Here is a 13,807-nt window from a genome sequence, read left to right as displayed (position 1 = left end):
TAAACATCTCTGAGTATTCTCTCCTGTGATACCATGATTTATACAAAATATGTATTTGGTCATTCAGGTAATCAAAATTTATTTCAGATATATTTGGTTTTCATCTGCAGTTCCTAAAAATGCTTCAGAGTCATAGAATTGAAATGAGAGGCTCAATATTATTTTTTTAAAGATTTTGTTTATTTGACAGAGCGAGAGAGGGAACACAAGCAGGGGGAGTGGGAGAAGGAGAAGCAGGCTTCCCGCCAAGCAGGGAGCCCAATGCAGGGCTCAATCTCAGGATCCTGGGATCATGAACTGAACCAAAGGCACTTGCTCAATGACTGAGACACCCAGACCTCACCCCCCTGCCACCCCATAGGCTCATTATTAAGGAAGGTGACTTTTGGCCTTCACCAAAGGGCAGGGTTGTCCGGAAATTCAATCCTGTGATTAGAGGGTTGGGAATTTTAGTCCCACCCCTTGACTTCCGGGGAGGGGAGAAAGCCTGGAGGTGGAATCAGCCAGTGGCCAGTGTCTTTGTCAATCATGACTATGTAATGAAACCTCCAAAAAAACCTGAAAGCCCAGTTTCTGGAAAGGTTCCTGACCTGTAGAACCTCAACAGCTTCATGTGCCAAAGGGTAAAAGCTCCTTTGTTTGCTGTCTTCTTCTAGGTATCTCTTCATCCGGCTGTTCATTCCTGTCCTTTAAAAAAACTCGTATGTCTTTGTTTCCCTCAGTTCTGTGAGTCACTCTAGCAAATTAATTGAACCTGAGGAGGAAGCTGTTGCCACCACCAAACTGTGGCAGGTCAGTGAGAAGCAGAGGTGGCAGCCTGAGACTGGCGGCTGGCATCTGAACTGAAGCCACGGTGGGAGGAGGGGGGGGAAATGGATATTGGCGTGGGACACCGGGTTCAGGAGGCCATCCTGTGGGACCAAACCCTTACCCTCTGCAATCCAGTGCTATCTCTGTGTGGATCATGTCTGAATTGCTTAGTGTCGAGGGGAAGGAACAGCGCACCCTGCCATGTTGGGCCCACAGACCCTAACAGATACACCTAATGAGTACATTCTCAATGAGAAATAATCAAATAGTTTGACTATTAAGAATATGAAAGTATCAACATTTGTTTATTTATTATTTATTTAGATTATTTATTTATTGAGCACACTAGCAGGGGCGGGACATAAAGAGGAAGAGAATCTCAAGCAGACTCCTGCTGAGCACAGAGTCTGACAGAGTCTGACGTGGGGCTCCATCCCATGACCATGAGATCATGACCTGAGCTGAAATCAAGAGGCTAATGCTTAACAAAGTAAGCCACCCAGGCACCCCTAAGATATAAGAATTAAAATAGAAAAATAAAATACATGCTATATATTTTTTAAATATTTATTTGAGAGAGAGAGAGAGTGTGTGCTCAAGCGCACGTGAAACTGCGGGGTGGCGTGGGGGGGGAGGGGCAGAAGGAGAGAAAGGCAGGGGAAGACAAAGCAGACTCCTGGACCAGCAAGGAGCCTGACTTGGGGTGTCATCCCAGGACCCCGGGACCACAACCTGAGCCAAAGACACACACCCAAATGATTAAGCCACCTAGGGACCCCACATTCTATATATTTTTAACTGATTAAGTAAGTAGAACGTGTGTGCATTTGTGTGTATGCACATGTATATGTAATGGACCTTAAGATTAAAGCAGTTCATTATTGTAATTAGTATTTTATTTTTTAATTTTCTGGTGTACTGATTGGTGGAATACATGAGCACAGGCATATATATTGCTTAGTGGTCTGATATGTGGTGAATATGTCTAAGTGTCTCACAAGAACTAAAAATATGTTTCTCTGCTTTTCTTGTATAAGATTAAATATAATAGGTCAAACTCATTCTTTTGTTTTTCCATTATTGAATATTACTAGTTTGTACCAGCTTTATAACATGAATACGGACAGAGCCATATTAAAATGCCTCTGAAAATTGAGGACATGCACATTTTACTCTTTTGAGAATAACAGGCCAAAAACTCCACGTGAACAAGATGACTTCATGACTCAGCCCTGCAGATGGCTATTCCTCCAGTGCTTCACGAGTCACAGAAGAGCCCACCATCATCACATTCCTCACCCCTGTTTCCTGCCGGCATGCCTAATTGGCATGTACATATGGGAGGCAACATCTACCTGGGTGTCTGGGTGACTCGGTTGGTTGGGCGGCTGACTGTCGGTTACAGCTCAGGTCATCTTCTCTGTATCCTGTGATCTAGCCCTGCATGGGGCTCCCTGCTCAGCTCAGCATAGAGGATTCTCTCTGTCCCTCTGCCCCCTTCCCTCAAATAAATAAATCTTAAAAAATAATAATACTTATTTAAGACTCTTGCATTTCTTTTCAGGCTCCATAGCTCCTTTCCATTCTTTTTGGGATTGACTAGAATCTGTGTGCATGGACCACAGTTACTTACTCTTTCATCTCCTGAGGGACGTCTTGGTTTCTTACAACTTTTGGCAGCTATGAATGAATAAAGCTGCTATAAACACTTGTGTGCAGAACTTTGTGGGAACATAAATGTCCAATTCATTTGGGTAAAAACCTAGGGGTGTGATTTCTGGATCATATGAGAGGTCATTTAATTTTGTGAGAAACCCTCGTCTGTCGTCCAAAGTGGCTATCGCATTTTGCATTTCTCATCTACAGTGAGTGCAAGTTCCTGCTGTTCCACCTAGTGTTTGGTGGTGTCATTTTTGGAGTATACCTCTCAGGTGTACCCTTAACATATCTCACTGTTTCAGTTTGCAATTTTCTAACAATGCATGGTGACAAGTATCTGTTCATATACCTTTTTGCTATGTGTATGTCTTCTTGGTGAGGTGTCCGTATAGATCTTTTGCCCATTTAAAAAAATCAAGTTGTTTGTTTTCTTATTGTTGAATTTTAATAGTTCTTTGTATATTTTGGATCATGGTCCTTTGTCAGATATGTCTTTTGTTTTCTCCCAATATCTGGCTTGTCTTCTCATTCCCTTGACAGTGTCTTTCATAGTGTAGACGTTTGTAATTTTAATGAAATCTGACTTAACAATTATTTTTTCATGGATTATACCTTTGGTATTGCATCTAAACAGTTACAGAACCTAAGGTCATCTAGATTTTCTCCTGTTATCTTCTGGGGGGGTTATAATTTTGTGTTTTACATTGAAGTCTGTGATCTCTCTTTTTTTTTAAAGATTTTATTTATTTATTCATGAGAGACAGAAAGAGAGTGGCAGAGGGAGAAGCAGGATCCCTGCAGAGCAGGGAGCCCTATTCGGGACTCAATCCCAGGACTCTGCGATCATGACCCCAGCTGAAAGCAGACACTTAACTGGCTGAGCCACCCAGGCACCCTGTGATCTATTTTGAGTTAATTTTTGTGAAGGATGTAAGGTCTGTATCTAGATTGTATATTTATTATTTATTTTTATTTATTTATTTATTTTTTGTTTATTTTTACTTGGGTGTGGATGTCCACTTGTTCCAGTGCCATTTGCTGAAAAGACTATCCTTTTTTTTTTAAAGATATTATTTATTTAATTGTCAGAGATAGTGAGGGCTAGCAGCGCAAGCAGGGGGAGCAGTAGGCAGAGGGAGAAGCAGGCTCCCCTCTGAGCAGGGAGCTGGTTGTGGGACTTGATCCCAGGACCCTGGGATCATGACCTGAGCTGAAGGCAGACGCTTAGCTGACTGAGCCACCCAGGCATCCCAAGACTATTCTTTTTCCATTGGATTGCCTCAGCTCCTTTGTGAGACCAACAAATACAGTTGGCTGTATTTGAGTTAGTCTATTTCTGGGATCTCTGTTTTGTTCTGTTTAGCTATTTCCCATTATTTTACCAGAGATACACTGCCTTAATTAATGTAGCTTTATATTAAGTCTTGACATTGGGATGTGTCAATCCTCTGACTTTTTCTTCTGCTTTGACACTGGGCTGGCTTTCCTGGGTCTTATGCCTGTATCTATATACTTTAGAATCAATTAGTTGATACCTACAAGTAATTTCCCAGAATTTTGGTTGAAATTTCATTGACTCTACAAATCAGTTTGGGAAGACCTGTCATTTTAACAATATTTAGTCTTTTTATCCATGAACGTAGACATAAGCTGTGCTTGATCATGCCATAATATTTTATAGCAATATTTGCAAATAACATTTCATAATTTTGGATCTCTAGGCGGATAGGAGGGGTGTGAAATATTTGTGGTTATCTTTGTAAGATTTCTGGAAATTTTTAGGAAGTGTCATCCTTCAATATTTTTGGATCACCTACATAGCAATGGTTCATCTAACATTTAAGAGTAGTAGGATGCTGTTGATAAAACCGTATGACCTTGTACTGTGTTTGGTGAGGGACCTCTTCTCTAAATACTGCCACTTATCCTATAGACATTGCTCAGCTTAGAATTTATATTTCTAGAAATATTCCTATCAACTAGGCTTTTCAAACAATTGGACTGCGTCTGGAGAAGCATCTCTAGCTAATCCCATGCTCTTTGTATGGCTTTTCCTTGAATCCTTCTCAGGCCCTCTATATCCTCTCATCTCCTTCCTTATTTTGCAGTCCTTAGGCTAGGCAGAAAGAGACAATTACTGGGGAGGAGGCAGTGAAATTCTTAGGCAAGTACAGAGTCCAGTGAAATACATTTGGATCACTGCCACCCCTCCTCTGTCAGATGCAAACATTTCCTGCTTCTGCCACCTGAGACCCTATCTGCCTCCAGCTGTTGTGGAAAAAAGGAAGTTTCTCCCACACACAAAACTTGTTTCTTTGCAGAGCCTCACTAGGATCTTATAATTGTTTCTGGGAATTGGGATCTGGGAGAAAGTTTTAAAAATGTAGTCTCAACTGCCTCATGTGTCACTGAGAGTTGAAGTGATAATGGTAGTTCTGTGGGGAGGTGAGGTCACAGAACCACAAACCCTTATCGTAACACTGGCTGCCTCCCTCCCACACACAAGCAGGGACTGTCATGACTGGCCCAGTGAGCCCACATCCTGGCATCAGGAAAGACTGGAATGTCAGTCCAAGTGACACAGTGTGTAAGGGAAGGAGGTGTATCAGGGTCTGGATCCAGGTTGGACCTTGTGGCTGGAAAAAAGACTCTACTTGGGAAGAAAGTGGCTTGATGTCAGAGCTGTACAGATAGGAACAACCATTCCTGAGGCACAGGTCGAGTTACAGAGAGACTGTAGGTCTGAGGTCCTCCATGGGACTAACTGCTCCAAACATAGTTTAATGCATATCCCTCCCTGATGGAGATCGTTGGAGTTCGTTGCAAGTAGTAACACAGTCTGATGTGTGCAGTCCTTAAAACTGCAATTCAGAAGGGGCACCTGGGTGGCTCAGTTGGTTAAGCCTCTGCCTTTGGCTCAGGTCATGATCCCAGGGTCCTGGGATTGAGCCCAATGTTGGGCTCTCTGCTCAGCAGGGAGCCTGCTTCCTCCCCTCTCTCTCTGCGTGCTTGTGATCTATCTCTCTCTGTCAAATAAATAAATAAAATATTTTTAAAAACCTGCAATTCAGAAATTAATATGCTATTCATTCTGTGCTGTGAAACCACAGAGAAATTGATATGATTGATATAGTTACCTCATTAAACTTCTGTGCATGTGACAATGAGTTTCTTGGAGCTAAGCACATCCTATCTCAATGGGAACAATGGGAATGAGTGGCATTTGGAGAACCATAATTGTTTTTCTTGTATTTATGCTTGATGCATCTAGTGGAGAGAGTAATTATGTCTCTCCTGAAAATATTTGTAATCTTTTGATCAAGGAAGGACAATTTTCCTCTGTGAAGTTAGGACAGGAGACTTTCAGGAAAAGGTAACTTCAACATGTGAGGGATTTGGAGAGGAGAAAAATTAAGGACTTCAGCATGTTTTCAGCTTAAATGTATCTTTAAAAAAAAGATTTCACTTATTTATTTGACAGAGAGACACAGCGAGAGAGGGAACACAGGAGAAGAAATGGGCGAGGGGGTTCAGTCCCAGGACCCTGGGATCATGACCTGGGCTGAAGGCAGACACTGAATGACTAAGCCACCCAGGCACCCCTTAAATGTATCTTCTAATATTTTACATGGTTTTCAAAGTTCTAACATACTTTTTAGGCTTACCCTTGCATTTCTCCTATTCAATGCACAAGATTTCATGCCTTGAGATTCATTTTGCATGCTTGTTTTGTATTTTATTCTCTTTTTCAAGTTGATTAGTTTCAGTTGTTTTTTTAAAAAAATCACAGCTAATTGTATGCTCTCTAATGAGGAATAATTTAGATCCTACTCTAAATGTTTTATCAATCTCTACATATTTTATTTAAATTACAAATCCCATAGTTTAGGGTAAAAGTGAAATATTACACAATAATTTCAATGGTGGGTTCCATTGGCCAAAAAAAATCAAATGATTACTTCTGTTGCTGTATTAATACTGGTCCATATTTGGTAAATCCATTTTGTTCATGGACAATATTCAGGTTCTTACTAAGTTTTCGTCTTCACTCACAAGTGATGATGATTAATGGAACAATTAGTTTAAGAAGAATGAGAAATTGGCACAACCAAACCTATATTGAAATGAATTTCAAAGATGATAATGTATGCATGCATAAAAGTGGGTTATTTTTTTTTTAATTTTATTTATTTGACAGACAGAAATCACAAGTAGGCAGAGAAGCAGGCAGAGAGAGAGCAGGGGAGAGGCAGGCTCCCTGCTGAGCAGAGAGCCCAATGTGGGGCTTGATCCCAGGACCCTGAGATTATGACCTGAGCTGAAGGCAGAGGCTTAACCCACTGAGCCACCCAGGCGCCCCTAAAAGTGGGTTATTTAAGGATACAACCAGGTAGGGGCACCTGGCTGACTCCATTGGTGGAGCGTGCAGCTCTCGATAATAAGAACTCAGCTGTGAGTTTGAGCCCCATGTTGGGTGTAGAGATTAGTTACAAATAAAGTCTTTTTTTAAAAATAAATTTTATTTATTTATTTGACAGAGAGAGACACAGTGAGAGAAGGAACACAAGCAGGGGGAGTAGGAGTGGGAGAGGTAGAAGCAGGCTTCCCGCTGAGCAGGGAGTACAGTGCAGGGCTTGATCCCAGGACCTTGGGATCATGACCTGAGGTGAAGGCAGATGCTTAATGACTGAGCCACGCAGGTGCCCCACAAATAAAGTCTTAAGAAAAAAAAAAAAAAAGATATGACCAGGTAGCTATGAGAGTATAGCATGCTGGTAAACACCAAACTTCATTGCAACCTGGCCATTACAATATTTAAATGAGTCATATAACCTCATTATAATTAAATTCTTGCCTGTAAAATGCACATACTTGTAAATACTAAATAATTTACAAAAGGTAAAGCATGAGTAAGAGTGACTCAATGAGCACTATACAAAGAAATACATCAAACTTGAGAAATCATTAATTAATGAAGACATGTGTATTGGAAAGAAAGTCTCAGGGGAAAGTAGTAGCAAGGGGAGAATTTTGAATTTATTTTCCACAAACAGCCCACGGCTCATGTGTTCATGCAGACTCCTCTCTTTGTGGATGTGAACACTGAGCCCCGGAGAGTGACAGAATGGCCTTAATGGATGTGAAATTTGCTGTAATCTTCCTATTGCAGATGGTCCTTGGAACCCCGGGGAACTTCTTACTCTTCTGTCATTGTTCATCATCTCTTGGCTTAAGGGGATACATTTCAAAGTCCACAGATTGGCTTCTTAGGCACTTGACTTTAACTCCTTAGTCATTCTCTCCAGAGGAATCCCAGTGGAGGCTTTTGAGTTGAGATATTTTCTCAGTGACTTTGGATGCAAAGTTGTTTTCTTGGGCCACAGAGTGTCCAGGGGGTTGTCTATGGGCACCATGTGCCTCCTGAGTGTCTTCCAGGACATCACCATCAGCCCCTGGAACTCCTGGTGGGCAGCGCTTAAAGGGAAAGCTCCCCAGCACATTGGCCCCTCAAATATCCTTTGCTGGATCCTGAATATAAACCTAAATATTATGGTTCCTGTGTATGTGACTGACAAATGGAACAACAAAACACTTCAGAAAATATGGAGTTTGGATACTGAGCTTCTGCACTTCACGACAAAGACACAGACTTACTATATACGGTATCGATATCCTCCCCTGATGTTTTGTGCTTGGGACACATAACTTGGGTCAGTGGGTTCCTGGTTTCCACCCTGTACGGCATAAGCAGCAGGTCCAACACATTTATAGGACCAAAGTGTCCCCCAGATCCTCCCCTGAGATCAGAGCCACCCAAAGCATCCTTCTGCTGTGGAGCACCTTTGTGTCTTTTTATACCGTCTCTTCCATTAATTACATGTATTTTTCTATCCTTCTGCCCTAATCAATGCATGTTTTCCAACGGTCTGCCCCTTTGTTCTTTGAGTCACGACCACTCTGTATCCAGACTCTTTTCTGTGTGCATGAGAAGAAATACACAATTCCCTCATCCCATCAGAAAAATATAAACTATCTGGTTTGCACTGTGTTCAGCTGCTTATACACTCATTCTTCAAGGAATCTTCAGCAAAATTATAGTCCATCTCATTTTACATCTAGTTTTGAATAAGACAGAAATTTCTGCTACAACAATAGTGACTAATGGCCACCTGTAAATGAAATTCTGTGTAATTATTATGGAAGTACTTATGTAATTGCATTTTATTAATGGCTGTAGTGGAGAAATTCAGAGTCCAATGAACAAAACATTCTTGAAATACTGTGGAGATACTGGAAATGTCTTTGGATATGTAATTTTTTTTTTTCCAAAAAAAAAAAAAATCACTGTTCAAATTTTATTTGGTATTTTAGTTGGTATGACACTTAGTTGGTTGCATGGTCTTTTTACATTATATGGCAATGTGCTCTATATTCTGACATACATGGTACACGAAGTAAGATCCTTTGGAACAGTTATGCACAATACATGCAATAATTAATTTATACGTTGGAGCCCAGGATGTGACTGACTGGAAAAGATGGACTAGGCATGTTGGGTGTCGGGTGAAGGAACCAGAAGTCATAGAACACACAGGAAATACGCATCTGGTTGGAAGAGCACCTGCTGCATATGCAACATTGGCAGTGGTGCCTCTGAGATGAACCCATTTAGGACTACAAAGGCAAGTATCATCCAGCATTAGGGTACAGCTGCAGGGCTTGGTGAGCCATTCCTATATAGAACTTTAGGAAACCGATGTTTTTTCCTTAGGCCATTTTGATATTACTTAAGTAATAGATCAGATAATAAGGACAATGTACACAACCTCCAACTAAAACCCTGTCCTAGTCTAGACAGTGAAGTGGTACATTAGAAAACTTTAAAACTGCAGCTCCTTTTGGATCCCCTGAGTGTATCTGCACTCTTCTTCAAACGGGCCTCTTCCTCAGGAGTTAGAGTCACCTGCACAGCATCTGAAATTCCATTCTGTCCCAAGACACAAGGAACACTAATGAAGACATCATCTTTTATTCCATAGAGTCCCTTAATCATGGTGGAAATTGGATGCACCCACCTAAGATTCTTCATTATACTTTCTGCCAAATCTGCCACAGACAGTCCAGTGGCCCAGGAAGTGTAGCCTTTCAGTTTGATCACCTCATAGGCACTGTCAACCACCTGTCTGTGAACCTCTTTTCACTGTTCCTTATCCGCATCAGTGCCCAAGTCAGGGTGCAGATTCTTCAGAGACACACCAGCAATGTTTACTCCACTCCATACAGGCCCACCGGAATCTCCATGCTCCCCGAGGATCCACCCGTGACAGCTTAATGGGTGAACTCCCAGCCTTTCCCCCATTAGGTAACGGAACCAAGCTGAATCCAGGTTGCAATCACTTCCAATAACACGGTTTTTGGGAAAGCCACTTATGTTCCAAGTCACATCGGTCAAGATATCCACTGGATTGGAAACAACAAGCAACTTCCAGTTTGGGCTGTATTTGACGACATTAGGAATGATGAACTTAAAGATGTTCACGTTATGCTGGACCAAATTAAGACGGCTTTCTCCCTCTTGCTGACGTGCCCCAGCTGTGATAATAACCAGCTTGGAGTTTGCAGTCACATTATAGTCTTTGCCAGAGACAATTTTTGGTGTTCTACGGAAAAGGCTGCCTGCCATGCTGGAGATCCATCATCTCTCCCTTCAGTTTGTCTTCCATGACATCAACAAGAGGAAGTTCATCTGCCAAGTCCTTCATTAAGATACTGATGGCACAAGCCATGCCAACAGCAGCAACCCCAACAACTGTAGTCTTATTTTGGGGGACATGTTCTTCCTTAAGAAGATTCTGAATCAGCTGATCTTTCAGAGTTGCCATTTTGGACTTAGAACCAAAAGGAATCGGGAGTGCATGTCGGGAGGACGGGCGTCAGCGGCGCGCAAGACTGGATCCGGACTTGGCGGCAGCCGCTCCGACACTGGGAGCTGAGCGCGGGAGGGGCCTTCAGTGGAACCGCAAGGCTCCGATATGTAATTTTTAATGTGAGATACCAAGTTTTCTTAAGATTTACTGGCCATGTGATAGTAAGGCCAGTGCCTTTTTTTGGAGGGGGAGGGGCTCTCTACTTCTTCCTAGATAGGCCAGTGCCTTTCAAAGGAATAACATGTGGGATGACCATTCAGAGAATTCAGGGTAGAGGGTTCTGGGTTCTGTAGTGGGATGCAAGTGGCCTGAGGTAAAGCTGGGGGAAAATTAGGTTTTAGTTGTGAAGGACAATGACATCCAGGTTATGCAAATTGTGACTTACATCCTTAGAGAATGGTAGGTGTTTGAAATAAGAAAACATGTGTGTGTAGAAAGATGAACATATTAAAAATGTTTTCAGTTGAACATTGGAATTGTGAACTCCAGGGGATGAAGGAGAATCTTGCAGGAGGATATGTTAGCTGATGTTTTCAAAGGGTAGAGGTGGAAAGCAAATATTAAATAAATGTTTTATGTCGGTGATAAAAAATGAATCAAGCTTTAGGATCTGCAGAGGGTAGATTGTTCTGGGTTAGGTATTGGGGCCAACTGGCTGGTTGCTAAGAAGCAGATTTTAGGGTGGGTGTCTGCATCCAATTTGAGGAGACAAGCTTATAAAGAAAGTCTTCATCAAGCTTGGATTAGTAAAGGAGCAGCAATTTGGAGACCAGAGACATGAATCTGTTGAGTCTGTTTAGTTTAATGAATTTTCCTGCTTTTGAAATCACCCACCAGAGCAAATGGACACATTTGAAAGAAATAGTAGATATCAACTCACACATAATTGAATGTAGATATCTGTGAATAAATTAAATTATAGGGGTTGCAACTTTATTATTATTTTTAAAAGATTTTTAAAATTTGACCGAGGGAGAGAGAACATAAGTAGAGGGAGAGGGAGCAGACTCCCCGCTGAGCAGAGAGCCCAACCAGGGGCTTGATCCCAGGACTGTGAGATCATGACCTGAGTAGAAGGCAGATACCTAACCGACTGAACCACCCAGGTGCCGGGGTTGCAACTTTAATGTAATTTTTTTACTTTGGAATCAGTTTAGCAAAGAACATACAGAGAATTCCCATCTTCCACTCAGTCTGTTTCCCCTATTGTTAACATCTTAGGTTACCATAGTACATTGTGGAAAACTAAGAAACCAACACTAACACCACATTAGAAGTTGAATTGTAGACTTTATTCTTACTTCATCAGTTTTAACACAAATGTCTTTTTTTTCCCCTTCTTCCAGGATCCAATCCAAAATACCACATTACATGTAGCCCACATGTGTCTCCCACCTCCTCTTCTCTCTGTCAGATTCTGTCAGATTCTCTGTCTCCTCAGTTTTTATGAACATGATAGGTGTGCGGAGGACTGGCCAGGTACTTTCTAGAATACCTCTGAAATTGGATTTGTCTGATTAGATAGTGTTTATAGATTTTTTTTCTCCCTTTTAAAAATTAACATATAATGTCATTTGTTTCAGGGGTACAGGTCTGTGATTTCTCAGTCTTACAGAATTCACAGCACTCATTTTTGGACCTCCCCTTCAGATCACTATGTTCATATCTTTGGGGTAAACACCCAGGAGTGTGATTGCTGGGTGGTAGGGTGGATCTATTTGCAACTATTTGAGGAACCTCCACACTGTTTTCCAGAGTGGCTGCATCACCTTGCATTCCCACTAACAGTGTAGGAAGCTTCCCCTTTCTCTCTATCCTCCACCAACACCTGTTGTTTCCTGATTTGTAAATTTTAGCCATTCTGACCAATGTGAGGTGGGATCTCACTGTGGTTTTGATTACTATTTCCCTGGTGCCAAGTGGTTGAGCACTTTTTCATGTGTCTGTTGGCTGTTTGGCTGTCTTCTTTTTTTTTTTAAGATTTTATTTATTCATTTGACAGACAGAGATCACAAGTAGGCAGAGCAGCAGGCAGACAGAGAGGGGGAAGTAGGCTCCCTGCCGAGCAGAGAGCCTGACATGGGTCTCAATCCCAGGACCCTGAGATCATGACCTGAGTCAAAGGCAGAGGCCCAACCCACTGAACCACCCAGATGGCCTGGATGTCTTCTTTGCAGAAGTGTCTGTTCATGTCTTCTGCCCATTTATTGATTGGATTTTTTGTCCTTTGGGTGTTAAGTTTGATAAGTTCTTAATAGATTTTGAATACTAGCCCTTTATCTGATAGGTCATTTGCAGGTATCTTCTCTCATTTTGTCCATTGTCTTTTGGTTTTGGTGACTGTTTCCTTTGTTACGCAAAAGATTTTTATTTTGATGAAGTCCCAGTAGATCATTTTTCCCTTGCTTCCCTTGCTAGGAAGAAGTTGCTGCAGCTGAGGTCAAAGAGGTTGCTGCCTGTGTTCTCAAGGATTTTGATGAATTCCAGACATGTATATAGATTTTTATAAAAACATCTCATATATAGATTTTTATAAAAACATCTAATCACATCATATCACATCAGGGAATTCATGCAATTAACCACTACTTATCATTGGCGATGTTAATCTCGATCACATGGTTATCAAGAGTTGGTAGTGTTATCCAGTCTCTCCACTGTAAAATTGCTATCTGCCCATCCCCATTGTGTACTGACTGGAAGGGAGTCAGTAAGTTTAGCAGGTCAATCAGTCTCCACCTCTTAGAAAGAGTGGTATCTGGGACGCCTGGGTGGCAGAGTCGGTGAAGTGTTGGACTATTGATTTTGGCTCAGGTCTGATCTCAGGGTTGTATGATCGAGCCCTGTGTTGGGTTCTGCACCTGGCAGAGACTCTGCTTGAGTTCTTCTCTCTCCCTCTTCCCCTCCCTCCTCCTTTCTCTCTCTTTCTCTCTAAAATGGGTAGATTAATCTTTTCTTAAAAAAAGACATCTTTGGGGCGCCTGCGTGGCTTAGTGGGTTAAAGCCTCTGCCTTCAGCTCAGGTCATGATCTCAGAGTCCTGGGATGGAGCCCCACATCGGGCTCTCTGCTCAGTGGGGAGCCTGCTTCCTCCTTTCTCTCTGCCTGCCTCTCTGCCTCCTTGTGATCTCTGTCTGTCAAATAAATAAATAAAATCTTTTAAAAAAAAAGACATTTTTTAATAAGACATCTTTTAAAAAAAAAGATAAATCCTTTTTTTTAAAAGTCACCTGGGTGACTCAGTTGGTTAAGCATCTGCCTCTTGATATGGGCTCAGGTATTCATCTAAGGGTCATGAGTTTGAACCCCGAGTCAGGCTCCATAAGCTCACTTAAAAAACAAAAAAGAAAAAAAAAGAAAAAAGAGAAAATGTGTAAATAAATAGGAAGGCATTGGTGGTCTAAAATAATT

General features: G+C 41.7%; 3 protein-coding genes and 3 pseudogenes across 3 annotated transcripts in view; 4 read left to right on the top strand and 2 right to left on the bottom strand.

Annotated features, from left to right (window-relative positions):
• The window catches only part of LOC125088868 (zinc finger protein 665-like), a 577,134-nt gene that overhangs the window by 133,439 nt on the left and 429,888 nt on the right, over nt 1-13,807 (top strand).
• The window catches only part of LOC125088914 (KRAB domain-containing protein 5-like), a 664,001-nt gene that overhangs the window by 314,871 nt on the left and 335,323 nt on the right, over nt 1-13,807 (bottom strand). The gene's annotated exons all lie outside the window — the stretch shown is intronic.
• The window catches only part of LOC125088867 (zinc finger protein 665-like), a 175,536-nt gene that overhangs the window by 130,208 nt on the left and 31,521 nt on the right, over nt 1-13,807 (top strand). The gene's annotated exons all lie outside the window — the stretch shown is intronic.
• Nucleotides 7,595-8,498, top strand: LOC125088904 (vomeronasal type-1 receptor 2-like; annotated as a pseudogene).
• On the bottom strand, nt 8,812-10,445 carry LOC125088895 (L-lactate dehydrogenase A chain-like; annotated as a pseudogene).
• The window catches only part of LOC125088894 (L-lactate dehydrogenase A chain-like), a 386,819-nt pseudogene continuing 383,380 nt past the window's right edge, over nt 10,369-13,807 (top strand).

The sequence above is a fragment of the Lutra lutra genome, chromosome 17, assembly GCF_902655055.1.
Source record: "Lutra lutra chromosome 17, mLutLut1.2, whole genome shotgun sequence".
NCBI classification, from domain to species: Eukaryota; Metazoa; Chordata; class Mammalia; order Carnivora; family Mustelidae; genus Lutra; species Lutra lutra.
Note: the sequence above shows the minus strand (reverse complement) of the source record. Positions and strands in the feature narration are given on the sequence as shown.